Source organism: Lethenteron reissneri, chromosome 58, assembly GCF_015708825.2.
Source record: "Lethenteron reissneri isolate LAM-NWPU_2019-01 chromosome 58, ASM1570882v1, whole genome shotgun sequence".
NCBI classification, from domain to species: Eukaryota; Metazoa; Chordata; class Hyperoartia; order Petromyzontiformes; family Petromyzontidae; genus Lethenteron; species Lethenteron reissneri.
In genome coordinates, this window is record NC_083836.1 from 3,173,922 (window position 1) to 3,184,902 (window position 10,981).

Consider the following 10,981-nt stretch of genomic DNA (forward strand, 5'->3'; position numbering starts at 1 on the left):
GCCTACCCGTACCCGGCTGCACCAGGGTCGCAAACGGCTACCTGTACCCGTACCCAGCCGTGTACTGGTAGCCGGGTATCGGGTAGGGTACGGGTAACGGGTACCCGGTTGCGACCTCTGGTGGGAGGTCAGCACCACGCCCGGCCGCCTTTGTCTCACCAGGTGCTGATAAATGTATAAGATATAGGTTGGTTTACAGCAATACAGTATATAATTTAATGTTGGGTTTATCTATGGCAGTATATAGTACGGTATATGCTCGTGTGATGTAAGAGAATAAGGTTTAGATGGAAGCATATTATAGAATTTTTACGAGGTAAATTGTAATGTATTACTTGCTGTTAGTAACTCAGCTATTATAGAGTATAGTAAGTATACTGATGGTGCGATGCAGTTTATACTTTAGTTTTTTATGTAGTTTATACTTTAGTTTTCTACGTGGTTGTTGAGTAACTGCAGCTACATATCATTAACATTCCTTTTCCTTTGTTACTGCTAATCCCTGCACCCCCCTTGGTTGCTGCTGATCCTGCATAATGCATGGGCATAATATGACTTTGACACCCCCCCGCCCAACGCCTACGCATTTTCCATGAATATGCTAAATCCCTCTTCACATGCACATTCTTTTGTTAAGGCGCTCTTCAACCCCCAATGCAGCTTATATATAAGCTCCTAGTTTGGTAGTGTCTCATTCTTCACCTGAAGACGGCTGCTTGCGTTGTAGCCGAAACGTCGTGAGAATTGTTTTATTATGTTTTATTTTTATTATTTTATTACTTCCCTTCTACGTGACTTACCGAAAGAAACAAGAAGACAGGTGCTGATGGTTTACACACCGTACCCGTGTATTTACTATTAGGCTGAGTCAACCTAGGGGAGATCCAGAAACATGTTACATATCACACGCACACACACCACACTCATTGATGTTAACCGTTGCCGGGAATAGACCCAGATTTCATCTCTCACGATCACGCAGCACTTAACGATTGCACCGCCATAGAAACTCACACAAAGACAAAGATTCCCCGTCTAGCCTTCACATACTTTCGGGTCAAGTGCAGCTAGCGATTAGCACCTATGAAGGCCGTCACGGCACACGAGGGGGTAGTGTCCAGCACTACGCCCGGCCGCCTTTGTCTCCCTAGTGGCGATATTAACACACCGCACTAGGTACTCGTTTGAGGCTGAGTCGACCTAGGGGAAGCCCAAGACTGCTTTAGATAATCGTCACTGATGTTGGCCTTGAGCGGGACTCAAACTTGAGTCCTCGCGTTCGTTGCCCAGCGCGCTAACCGCTACGCCACCGCTCCCCACACTCAAACATAAAGACAAAGATTCCCCATATAGGCTTAACATACTTTTGGGACAAGTGCTGTTAGCGAGTAGCAGCACCTATGAAGGCCGGCACTGTGGCACACGAGGGGGTAGTTTGCCAGCACCACGCCCGGCCGCCTTTGTCTCTCCCGGTAGCGATGTGGACGCACCGCGCACTAAGTACGCTCATTCGAGGCGGAGCCGACGGGCACGTAACGCTCACTCACTCACTCGTGCGCGCGTGTAACACAGCAGCAGCAGAAGCAGCAGCAGCAGCGTCTCACGTTGAGCAATGCAGGGCCACACAGGGACTTGCACTTGAGGGCGATGCCACTGTTTAGAGGAGGAGGAGGAGGAGGTGGTGGAGGCTCCACGCATTCCAGGCAGCGGCGGCGGCAGCAGCAGCAGAGGCGACAGGCACCTGGCGAGAGCTTGTTAGAATGTAGATTTTATAGTTGCGTGGGTCGTACCATTGTGGATCGTGGGGCAAGGGGGGTGATTGTGTTGGTCCGATGGGGTGGGTGGGATGTGTGGGTGGGTAGCAAAATGAAGTATAAATACGGGCACGTGGTTGCAACCGCTTGGATCTCAGCCACGTGATTTAAGTAAATAAATAGACAGCGTGTATTGCAGCTGTGTTCCACTTAGCTGGTGCCGTCTATGCTGTGGGTTCGCCATAGGCAATTGACTGACATTTGTCCCAAGCGGCCAGGAATATCGGCCAAGCTGTCGGACTGGTCTTCGTAATTTCTTCTTCCACATTTTAAATCCCCCCGTGGGAAATATGAAAAAAAGAAAACTAATTCCTTGAGCGCAAATCTCTTGATATCATCACAACTCATAACTCAGCCCGAACATTGGCACACTCATTACAGCGAATTATTTGTAAAACCGAGTCCTACATACATGGCAGCGACTGCTTAGGCGTTTACAAACACACACACGAAACAAATATAAAGATCCCCGTATACATGTGTGTTTTTTTACTTTTTTCGCACCGTACGTAGCCAACCGTGCTAATCGGAGGTGCGGGGGAAGGACACGAAACTAAACGCAAAAAAGGAGTGCTGGAGACGCGAGTTTTCATTCTGTGTTTAATAGTGCGTAGCTCTGATAGCGGCGTTTGGCTGTCGCGCCACAGTGAGTGACGATCCGTAAAGTCACGTAGGTAAAAAATAAATAACTAAATAAATAGATAAAGTCACGACGTTTCGGGCGCAACACAAACGTCCTTCTACAGGCGGGGACTACTTAGCGAAAGCACAACCGCTTAAGTGTGTCTTTTTTTTTTACCTACGTGACTTGACCGGAAAAAGAACAGTATGAATCCTTGCAGTCACGAAAACTTCAAATCTAGAGCTGCTCGCATTGTGATGGAGACATCCCGTCAACATCGTTCACGGGCAGCTTGGTCGGGGCGACGTCGAGGTCGCTACGTTGTTTGGCCATTTAGTTAAGTGACTGTGTTACCCTACACGTATGCTGAACAAACACACAAACAACCAAAAACACTCCCACTGATTTACGCTACTCGGAGGTGCGAGAAACATTCCTGCGTAGGGAGCTGGTAGGAACGTTGGGTTGCTCGGTCAATGGCCAGGGTCAACAGCGGCGTGGTGTATTCCGCAAATATGCCCGACTGTGAGGGCGGGCACAAGCCGGCGTGAGTAGGTTAAACGTTGCGTTGTATAAGGGCACCACGGGGTGACCAGCCTCTCCCCACCCAGCCGCACCCTCCCCACTCAGCCCCTACCCACCCAGCCCCTCCCCACCCTCCCCACCCAGCCCCTCCCCACCCAGCCCCACTCTCCCACCCAGCCCTTCCTCAACCTCCCCTTTCCACCCAGCCCCTCCCTCCCCACCCAGCCCCTCCCTGCACGACGGACGGACGGACACAATAATCCCCTGTGGGCTGGTGTAATCAGGAGGTTCCTACCAGTATAACCTGTGAACAATCCCTACGTTCTGTACTGCCCGAAACAGTCAGCCTCTCGTTACCAGCAGGTGAAGTTGCTCACACGTCATCACCATCATTCTCACGATGATGGTTGGCGGCTGTGGTCACCACCCAGCATAGAAGGATGTAATATAACAACGCCTCGGTGTCCGATGCGTACGCGAGAAGGAGGATGCACTATCACAGCGATCGATTAACAACTCCGCAACGCCTTGACTCGCAAATCATCTTGACTCATGAACAACCTCGATCTAAAGTAATCCATGCGAAGAAAAAAAATCATCATCATCATCATGAGCCCTAATTCACGAAGCAATCCACCTCCCTTGGACTTCGCAGTCAATGGATTCAAGAAATCCCACCCCCCACGGATTTGATGAAAAAAAATATTTGCTAAGATGCCGAAGCGAGCATTCCTGAGCCGTGCATACCCAAATATGTACGCACGAGCAATGAGTGGATTACGTTGTTGCGCCGAACAGCTGACCGTGTCCTCTGTGTGCCGCTCGTTGCACGCGTTCCAAACGGGGGTTGGAAGGAGTAATCGATGTACAACTCCGTGGGTGTTACGGAATTTATTCGAGACAGAGAGAGAGAGAGAGAAGGAGGGAGACACACAGAGAGAGAGCGAAATTAAAGGTTTCAGAGTGTGCTTGCGTTCGTTGTGTTGCTTGTTGCCACGAACGCTCGGGTAACGGCACAAACGGAGCTTAGTTGGAGTCGTGAGGCTCCACCTCCTGGAAAGGTTGACCGTGCACTGAGTGGCATCCGTTCGTCTTTGAAGACAAAACGAGACCAGCAATAACTCTGCCTCCCTTCAAATTTCTCTCTCTCTCTGAGCGTACACAAACACATGTAACACATAAGAATCGGGTTTTATCCTTTCTGGCAATAAATCGGGAGGTTTCGATTTAAAGCTTTCGTGACTGCAGGGATTCATCTTCTTGGTTCTTTCGGTAAAGTCACGTAGAAGGGAAGTAATAAAATAATAAAAACAAAACGTAATAAAATAATATAATTCTCACGACGTTTCGGTCACCTGAGGACGGCTGCTTTGTTTTTACGGGTTATACTTATTAAATCCTTTATATTAAGTTCACTTGCTTGCTTGCTTGCGTGCTTGCGTGCTTGCTTGCTTGCTTGCGTGCGTGCAAATCTTTCGGTCGTTTTTTAACTCACTCCCCGTGATCCAATCGAGCTGACATTTTCCACACAGACTCGTTGTGCGTGACAATTAATGTTCGTGAAAATTTTTTTCAAAAATTTTACACTTTTTAGGACTAAAATATTATATTTCATTACCAATTGCTTAATGGTCCAATGCAATCATCTGACCCATAGGTGGCAGCCATCTCAAGCCAGAGGACGAGAGGACTCTAGCCGCCACGCATATAATGGATTTATAGTGAAAAACTTTGTTTTTACGGGTTATACTTGTTATCGCCCAGTCTCACCAGTGTCAGACCAGAGAACACCAGAAGACGAACAGGACTTACATTGCCAGAAAGCGTAAAATCTATTCTGGCAACATGTCCCATGATATAAACAAATATATCTGGAACACTAACCCTAATCAGCCCCCGGAAGCATTCCACGAATGCATGATTTTGGCATCGCTGATTCAATAAAAGCGAACTCTCTGCTCAATTTAACCTCCGTGGAGAGACAGATTTGTTTTTCTAATTAGAGTAATACCCCAATTTACGTCTCCCCATTCTAGATTTGAAGCTTTTGTGACTGCAAGGACTCATATTCTTAGGTTTTTTCGGTAAAGTCACGTAGGTAAAACATTAAAATTACTAAAAGTAAAATAAAATAAAAATCACGACGTTTCGGAGGCAACACAAGCTTCCGTCTTCAGGTGGAACCGTCACAGCTACGACAACCATTATATATACAGAGTGGTAGCTCTTGTAATCTCTCATTTACTTGATACAGCTGTCGTGGCTGTGACGGTTCCACCTGAAGACGGAAGCTTGTGTTGCCTCCGAAACGTCGTGATTTTTATTTTATTTTACTTTTATTAATTGTAATGCTTAACCTACGTGACTTTACCGAAAAAACCTAAGAATATTACGTCTCCCCATTTGAAGTCGTTTCGCAAATGCGTCGTCCCTTGAGTATTGATACCGTCACCGGATAAGCATCGCCCCAAACCCCACTCTCACGTCAGCTGACAAGCATCGTCCCGTCCTGTCTCGTTATCCGTCGCCTCTGAGCCTCCGCCTAGCCTGTCACTAAGTGGTTCTGAAACCTTGACTTGCAGCCTTGCCGTACCTTTGATTCTCAAACGTAAAAAAAAAATGTTTTTGCAATGTTAATAAATACATAGGGGGTTTGATGAAACTAAGTAATATTCTTGGTTCTTTCGGTAAAGTCACGTAGAAGGGAAATAATAAAAGAATAAAATTAAAACAATAAAAATTCTCACGACGTTTCGACTGCAAAACAAGCAATCATCATCAGGTGTGAAATCCATATCTATGACGAACGCTTGTGTTGTGATCGAAACGTCGTAGTTTTTTGTTATTTTTTTGTTATTTTATTTGAACCTATCTACGTGACTTTACCGAAAGACCCAAACAATATGAATTCCTGCAGTCACGAAAGCTTTAAGTCAAGGTCTAAGACTCTGTTACTTTTACTACCGACACCAGGAAGATGATGGGGAGGGGGGAGACGCAATGACATTACAAGAATCGAGATAGAGTAGAGATATCCTACTCTGATGTTGTCATGTCGAGATGGAGTGCCAAGTCGACACCAATGATGACTACATCCGGCACTAAGCGAAGTGAAAGCTGTCGTGGGCAAGGTTCGTTCTGTGGTCGAGATCCACGACGTCTCTGCGTTATGAGCCTTGAGCCGGAACACACACAACACGCACAACACACACACAGCACACACAACACACATAACACACACAACACACACAACACATACAACACAACTCGCACAACACACACAACACACACAACACGCACAACACACACACAGCACACACAGCACACACAACACACACAGCACACACAACACATACAACACAACTCGCACAACACACACAACACAAACAGCACGCACAACACACACAGCACACATAACACACACAGCACACACAACACACACAGCACACACAGCACACACAACACACACAACACAACTCGCACAACACACACAACACAAACAGCACGCACAGCACACACAACAGCACACACAACACACACAGCACACACAACACAACACGCACACAGCACAACACAACACACACAGCACACACAACACACACAGCACACACAACACGCACACAACACACACAACACACACACAACACAGCACACACAACACACACACACAGCACACACAACACGCACACAACACACACAACACACACACAACACAGCACACACAACACACACACACAGCACACACAACACACACAGCACACACAACACACACACAGCACACACAACACACACAGCACACACAACACGCACACAACACACACAACACACACACAACACAGCACACACAGCACACACAACACACACACAGCACACACAGCACACAACACACACAACACACACAACACAGAAAACAAATACCGTTTGCAGGAGAACTATTTTAGATAGAAAAAATGTCCCTTTCCCGCACTCCACCAGCCGTAATCGCTCACGATGTTTACACAAAGCGACAAATTCACCCCCCATCCCCCCATCGACCCACAACTGTGCAGGGTTTGTGCGGTGTGGGTGGTTGTGGTGGTGTGAGTGGTGGTGATGGGGGTGGTGGTAGCTGTGTGGGTGGTGGTGGTGGCTGTGTGGGTGGTAGTGGTGGTGGTGGAGAGGGTGGTGGTGGCTGTGTGGGTGGTGGCGGTGGAGGGGGTGGTTGTGGGGGTGGTGGTGGGGGTGGTGGTGGCTGTGTGGGTGGTGGTGGTGGTGGTTGTGGTGGTGGTGGCTGTGTGGGTGGTGGTGGTTGTGGTGGGGGTGGTGGTGGTGGTTGTGGTGGTGGTGGCTGTGTGGGTGGTGGTGGTGGCTGTGTGGGTGGTGGTGGTGGCTGTGTGGGTGGTGGTGGTGGTTGTGGTGGTGGTTGTGGTGGTGATGGTGGTGGTGGCCGTGGTGGTGGTGGCTGTGTGGGTGGTGGTGGTGGTTGTGGTGGTGGTGGTGGCTGTGTGGGTGGTGGTTGTAGTGGTGGTGGTGGTGGCTGTGTGGGTGGTGGTGGTTGTGGTGGTGGTGGCCGTGGTGGTGGTGGTGGCTGTGTGGGTAGTGGTGGTGGTTGTGGTGACGGTGGTGACGGTGTTGATGTTTAAGCGGCAGATTCCCTGCGAGTCGCGCGTCAGATCTGTTCACGGTCCCGCTACGTTGAATTCGGATTACTTAAACTATTTAGTACTGCTGCTGTTGTTGTTATTTGTGCTTGTGCTCCAGTGTCAACAAAGCAGCAACAGCAGCGAACAATCAGCATCATCATTTTGGTTTATATTAATGTCAGAGCTACCAATGTGGAACCCTCCTTGTCAATACGACGTTTCACGCCCGTAGCCACCGCTCAGAACATCATCGGAGATGCAGGGGGGGGGGGTAAACAACAATAACAACAACATCTCGATTTAAAGCTTTCGTGACTGCAGGGATTCATCTTCTTGGTTCTTTCGGTAAAGTCACGTAGAATAGAAATAATAAAATAATAAAAATAAAACATAATAAAATAATATAAAATAATATAATACTAAATTAAATTAATATAATATCATAATTTATTATATAATATATATATATATTTATTATTGTATTATTTCCATTCTACGTGACTTTACCGAAAGAACCAAGAAGATGAAACAACAACAACATCATCATCATCAAGAAAAACCATTGTAACCTGATTTGTTATTGTTGTTATTGTATCTCTCCCTCTTGCTTGAGTCGGAGGCCCAAGTTCGTGAGCAAGGTTTGGCTGGGCCCTCTGTGACACGCGCTCGTAACTGCACCCCGAGCGCACATCGATCAGGGCGAGTTAGTCCAGAGGAATTATTCTGCCGCTGCTACTGCCACTACTACTGCTGCTACTGCTGCCGCTACTATTGCTAACTGCTGCTACTGTTGCTGCTACTGCTGCTACTGCTGCTACTGTTGCTATTGCTACTGCTGCTACTGCCGCTACTGCTGCTATTGCTACTGTTGCTACTGCTACTGCTGCTACTACTGCTACTACTGCTGCTACTGCCGCTGCTACTGCTGCTACTGCTGCTACTGCTGCTGCTACTATTACTGCTGCTACTGCCGCTACTACTGCTGCTACTACTGCTACTACTGCTACTGCTGCTATTACTGCTGTTACTGCTGTTACTACTGCTACTGCTGCTAATATTACTGCTACTACTACCGCTACTACCGCTGCTACTACTGCTGCTACTACTGCTAATGCCGCTATTGTTACTGCCGCTACTGCTGCAGCTGCGGTACTTTCGCAATGCGCCGTCGCCGCAGGAGGCAGTTTCGACGTCCACAGAATGCATCGTGAGAACAAGTGGCGTGACGGCGAGACGCGGGTGGATTTCGTAGCGGACCGATGCATACAATCGGCGCGATCCAACTTTTACAAACTATGCATTATTTACATCATGGAATCTCCTTTGCCAGGATCAAAATATGATAATAGGTTTTTTTTTATGCCTTTTGGCGTCCTCTGGTCTAACACCGTTTGAGACGAGGCTCAAAAGAAAGCTGTCTCTGGTGTGGACCAATCAGTTTCAAGGACAATGCATATATTATATTTATCAGAGTATAATCTCGATTTGAAGCTTTCGTGACCGCAGGAATCCGGAAAAAGTCACGTAGGTAGAAATAAATAAAAATTCTCTCGCACTCTTCAGAATTTTTTCTTGCTGTGGTTGTCCCCCCTGATGAAGATTGCTTGTGTTGCGATCGAAACGTCGTGATTTGTTTAATTTTATTTTATTTCTAACTACGGGACTTTATCAGAATAATGTTTTTTGTTTTTGCTTTGCATTCTGACCACAAGTATTGTGGTTGATGCAGACATGATTTTTACCGAAAGAACCTTCTTGGTTCTTTCGGTAAAGTCACGTAGAATGGAAATAATAAAATAATAAAAATAAAACATAATAAAATCATTCTCACGACGTTTCGGCCACAACGCAAGCAGCCGTCCTCAGGTGGAGAACAGGTCTGTCGAGAAGACAGCGCATTCAGACTCTGTCATTCAGACTCGTACATTGACGCGTGCGCATGTTGAAGGGCTGAGCCTTTACCCCCCCCCCCCCCCCCCCCATTTTTCTACTTAATTTTAATATTATTTGGGTCTTTCGGTAAAGTCACGTAGATAGGTTCAAAACATTTTTATCTAAACAAAAATAAGTTTTACTTTTCTTGTTAACCTATCTACGCGACTTTGACCGAAAGACCCAAACAATATGAATTGCTGCAGCCACGAAAGCTTGAAGTCAAGATTCTAATTTTCATACTTGACACTTGCAACGGCGAGAGCTGACAACATAATTAAACGTGGACTGCGCCACCATTTTCCACTGGACGGGACGTTGGGGGTGAGGGTGGTGGAGGATTTGGAGTGGAGGAGGAGTAGGTGGGGTGGGCTGTGTTAACCCCTGGGAGTTGGGCCGTACCATTGATGACAATTCGAGAGCAAATAGACACCGCACGCAGCACCAGCACCGCATCATCATCATCGCCTTGGCAGGCGACTGCTACTCACTTGAGCCAGAGGCGGAGGTGGGGGGAATTCGTCTGTCTGCAAAGAAATCCGGTGGTGCTGTTTGAGTTGAGAGATGGGGGGTGGGGAGGGTGTGAGAGGGGGTGGGAGGCTACCACCAGCTCCCCCAACCCTCCACCACACCACCCCTGGTTTGTGTTGGCACGCCGTAATGTGACGTGATCCACGACCGGCACGCGGCTTGCATCTGTGACGGCTCAGACTGAAGCGGCGTGCGGGCGATGATGATGATGATGGGGGAGACTCGTGCCAGAGTGAGTGCGCGTGTGTGTGTGCGCGCGCGTGGTTTTTCACAAAGAGAAACAAACGCTACTGCTAAGTTATAACACCAAAGGCATTCGCGATCAATGTTAAATGATTTGCAATTGGTCAGGTTTTTATTTATTTATTTTTTGGGCCAATGGTTGTGTCGTGCCCAGGGCCGGATCAAGGCGTGGGGGGTTTAGGGGCTGCAAGCCCAGAGGCCTCCGACAGCTGTAGCGGCCTCCAGAGATGAAGTGAAAAGTTACTTCACTTTTCGATTTAAAGCTTTCGTGACTGCAGGGATTCATCTTCTTGGTTCTTTCGGTAAAGTCGCGTAGAAGGGGAATAATAAAATAATAAAAATAAAACATAATAAAATTATTCTCACGACGTTTCGGCCACAACGCAAGCAGCCGTCCTCAGGTGAAGAACAGGTCTGTCGGAAACACAGCGTCTGAATGAACACCACCATGCTTAGCAGCGTATATTTAAGCTGGGTTGTCTTTCCGACAGACCTGTTCTTCACCTGAGGATGGCTGCTTGCGTTGTGGCTGAAACGTCGTGAGAATGATTTTATTATGTTTTATTTGTATTATTTTATTATTTCCCTTCTACGTGACTTTACCGAAAGAACCAAGAAGATTGTTTCACTTGTGAATGCTGAATTTTATTTGTTTGTTAGCCTTGTAAAAATAAATTTTATTTTTCTTTAAC